A 4,798-nucleotide genomic window follows, 5' to 3' on the forward strand; every position below is an offset into this window, starting at 1 on the left:
ACCCCCTGGTGGCTGAACACACACACACGTGACATGAGTTTTGCTTTCAAAAATTTGGGGTACAGTTCACCCAAGTCCCTGCACTGATCTTCTTGATACTTGGCAGGCTTCATGCTCTCGGATGAGGCTACCACTCCTGCACGTTTCATTCAAATCAGACAAAAAACAACAACGTTATAGATATTTCATTGATTCCCCATTATACCCTATGGCCGGATCACCGAAGTGGCTCTGAAGCTTTGGAGCCAATTTGTCCAAATCAAAGCGGGAAACCAATCCAGAGCTTTGAATCAGATTGCTGGCATCTGAATTGGCTGGATCGGAAGCTGAATCGAATAGCTGCCTAGTCGCACAGGCCTACTGACTAGGAATTCAGCAGTAGGGCTAGACAAAGTTTGTAAGACACTACCAAGAAATTTAAATTATTTCTTTTTCTTGGGATTAATCTTACAAGAGGCACTGTAAGTTACAATAATAATGGCTTCTCCAGGGAAACACTAGGCTTAGACCAAATATTCATGGAAAGATCACGTGAGCTAACTTTTAGGCCTGTGCAAAGTGGGTAATATTCACTTCGGATTCGGGTTTGGCTAATTCAGGGGACAGTGATTTGATTCAGTGATTCAAATCAGTGTACCAATTCAATTTGGCTGCCCGCCCCAGCCCTGGGCACTTTGAAAAAAAAGCCCTGAATTAACAGGTGCTGCTGGGTGGGGGGGAGGGGGAGATCCCCACTGCCCCCCCACTGCCCTGTGCCATGTGGAGGGCTGTGCCATGAACCCCCCCAACTCCCACCCATTGTCCCAGCCCCTCCCTCTCATGGCTGCCCCACTCACTCCAGCTCTGGCCCTTTAAGAAAAAACAAACCCAGGGCTCATCAGTTCCTGCCCAGCGGGGGGGGGGGCAATCCCTGCTGCCCCCCATGGCCCTGGGCTGCAGGGGGGGCTCTGCATGAGCCCCCCAAAGCCCTGAGGCTGCTGCAGGAGCTGGTGAGTTTGGGTATTTTTTGTTGTTTTTTTCTTAAAGGGCCGGATCTGGGGCTGCAGCCATGGGAGGCTGAGGGAGTGGGCGGGGGTCGGGGGGCACTCAGGAAGGCTGGGGTAGTAGGCAGGGGATGGGGCCTGGCAGGGGTCCCCCCATGGTCCCCTCTCCACTCCTCCAGCCCCACCTCCCCTACCCCTACTTACCAGCTCTGAGTCTAGCTCCAATTCCCTGCTGCAGTGGGTGGAGACTGCCCGAATTGTTGAAGCTCTCCAAATCTTTTCTGAATAGATTCGGACCTTTTTATTGGCCCCCTGATTCAGTTCGGATTTGGAGATCTGAAATGGCCATCGGATGGGGCCAAATCTCCTCCGAACCGAATCAGCACCCAAAGCTTCACACAGCCCTACTGACTTTCCTGAATATTGAGAAATAATGGGATTTACATTGGATGTAAACCAACAGTGAGACTGCTTGGGTGAGTAAGAGCTACTGAATCACAGCCATGTTTGTAAGACCCAGTTCTTCATACATATAGATAGCTAATGAGCTCAAATATAACTTTGTAGGATTTGAGGCCTGAAATGAGATTTATTCATAAATATTGTCTACAGAAGCCTACTTATTATCATGAATGTTAATAAAAATACCATGTTTTGGGGCTGTTGGTTGGTTGATATTCATTAATTTATGGTCTTCAGACAAGTTCTTGAATGGTTTCTTTTGAGTAATGTTGAAGTAATGTTGTAGCCATGATGGTCCTGAAAATATGCAAGAGGCAAGGATTTCTGTGGGTGATATCTTTTTTTGGACCAACTGCATGTGTGTATATCAGCCACAGAAATTCTCGCCTCTGTTTTAAATAACTAATTTAAATACTATCTTCGGTTCATTAAGATTACTTACCTTACTAGAGTTCATTAAGATTACTTACCTTTTCCTAGTTATATCCTTTTTAGATAATCCAACCAAGATTTGCTTACCTTTGAACATAATTATTTTGCCATCTTTAACTGACTGTGTTATCCACGTTACAATAAATCCGGATTCTGCTTCCCTTGGGAATAAGCGTAGACTCATTCTCAAAGAGGAATCTCTGTTTTCTGTAGACAAAACTTTATCTGAAATAACTCATTTTGTTTTTATTCTTTCTTTCTTGAGTAACAGAATAGTCATAACTCATGGACTATGAATTCATTATAGTCATAATGCATTAACATAACGCATAAACTGAGTATTTGTTTGTCCTCAATCATATTTATCTGTAGGGTATGAGAAAGAACCCCTTGTGACTGATAGAGGATGGAAGGTATCACATCTAAGAATTGGCACGGAAAGACAATTTTCACATCCACTTTAACAGCTCTCTGTAGCCAGGACCACCTCTTGCGATCTATGAGTTTCACTTGGAGACTGCCTGCTATGTAGTTACTGACCAAACCTGCAAGTGCTTAAATTAAAAGAAAGGACAAGATAGTATCCCATGGTAGTATGGTTGCAGCCTTACAAATTAATTTACTTCAATCTGGAAAGAAAACTGCTGCACATAACAGATTTGTGAAGTATAAGGTCTACAGGTCAGAATACCCATAAACTTTCCCCTCATGGCTTTCTTTGAAGTGAAGGTGCCTGGATTCTTATTGTTTTTATAGCTGTATAATGCACGGTCGGTTTAGAGAAGTAACAGCACATCTAGTATCATAATTAAAATAAGGTAACATCTTTAATATGAATACATAATTTCCTATTATTATGACACACTGATTAAATACAATACAAATCTTATTCAGACTGCTTTTTACTTGATAATAATGCACGACTATAATTGACTTTTGTTTGATTCGGGGTCTCTCTAAATTAAAAAGAACAAAGAACATCAGATAAAAAATAAATAGCACAAGAAGTTTTATATTTCCATAATCCTTTTTGATATGCAAATATGTTGCAAAACAGTTTTCCTAGATGTTCTTGAGCTACACTTGATACTGGTAATGATTGACTGCTATTGCTTTAAATTAAAAGTTTAGTTATCAGGACTACCTTTTTGTTCCTTGACAGCCCAATCAATAAATCTGTTCTATTCACTCTGCTGAAGAAAATCACCACTAAGTACTAGAAATGCCAGGGAGTGTCAAGCCACTTACATATTGGTAAATAATATAAACAAATATCAACGTAAAACTCATTTTTTTGCAGTGCATTTGGGGTAGGTTTATTATTTTTATTACTGTTGTTGCTATCGTTATTTTAATGATGCTAAATTTTGGCCTAACTCTACTTCTCTTAAAATCAGTGAGAGAGTTACTGTTGACTTGAATAGGAACAGATGTCTTCCAGTGTGAGCACGTTAGGAAATCTTACATTTTTATCTTGTTTTCATGAAATCGTTGAGCTTGATCCTGTGCTCACTGAAGTCAAAGAGACTTTTGCCTTTGACTTGAGTGGGATCAGGATGTCTAACCTGGCTTTTCACAGTTTGCTTTTATGTATGTTGTAATAAGCAGCATCTCACTTAACATAGCTACTTTTTATGCATATTTCACATAGAGTTTGATTAATCCTAAGTGATTTATAGTCAATAGAAGAGTATCTTGAACTGATCAGTATCTTTTCTGCAGCTGCGAGTGAGAATTTACCAGCGGGATCTTTGGTTTGACATTTCCGGCCATATCTGAAATTAGCAACCAGTGGGGTTTATATCTTAGACAATGAGCCCGTGGGAATGTAAAGTCAGTGGCAGGAGGAAGAAAACTCTCAAACAACTGGGAGAGTTATTTGACTAATTAAGTCGTAGTGGCATTGATCCAAGAGACTGCTTTTGCATCCCTAAAATTACTATGACTAGGAATAGTTGAAGAGAAAAGACAGACAATGTGGAGATGGCAAAGTTAGCAGAAGAAAAATAACATTGTTCAACCATCCATACCAGCCAACTTGTCTTATCACTGTCAGACCACTATCTATGTGGTCAACCAAAGACTGCAGCGCTGGTGTCGTCAGGAAGGCTTTGGCTTTCATGACCACAGCCCGCTCTTTGGCGAGAGAGGCAGCGAGCTGCTGGGAAGAGATGGCCTCCACCTCTCTCCCCTAGGGAGGAGGCTCTTCTCAGCCAGACTGGCTGACCTGCTCCACCGGGCTTTAAACTAAGCCCGTTGGGGGACGGGGGGACTACCGTCACTGCTGGCCCGCTGAGCAATCCTTGCAAAGCCAGCAGATCACGGCGCTTCAGGGAGCCCACCCCTGCCCCAGCCCTGGTAAAATCTGTGTGCAAGGAAGGAGCCCCCCAGGGGGCACTTGCCTGCCTGTACACTAATGCCAGGAGCTTGGGGAATAAACAGGAGGAGCTCATCCTCATGCTCAGTGCAAACAATTACGATGTCATAGGGATAACGGAGACCTGGTGGGACTCCACCCATGACTGGACCACAGGGATAGATGCGACCAGGGTGGACGGCTGGAGACCCTCTGGGTTAAAATCTGTGGGGAACACGGCACAGGGGACACAATGGTGGGAGTCTATTACAGACCTCCCACTCAAAGTCCTGAGCTTGACCAGGAGTTTGCCCAGGAACTGGCTGGGGCAGCTTGCTCCAGGACCATGGTTGTCATGGGTGACTTCAATTACCCAGACATCTCATGGGAGGATCGCTCAGCAAAATCAGAGCGGTCGCAGAGCTTCCTCTCGTGCGTGGATGACCTCTACCTGACTCAAGAAGTCCATGGGCCAACAAGAGGCAAAGTGCTGCTCGACCTGGTACTGGCTACTGGGGATGACCTAGTCGGCGACCTAGTGATCGATGGGAAGCTGGGTGACAGC

Source organism: Alligator sinensis, unplaced genomic scaffold (genome assembly GCF_000455745.1).
Source record: "Alligator sinensis unplaced genomic scaffold, ASM45574v1 scaffold571_1, whole genome shotgun sequence".
Classification (NCBI taxonomy): domain Eukaryota; kingdom Metazoa; phylum Chordata; order Crocodylia; family Alligatoridae; genus Alligator; species Alligator sinensis.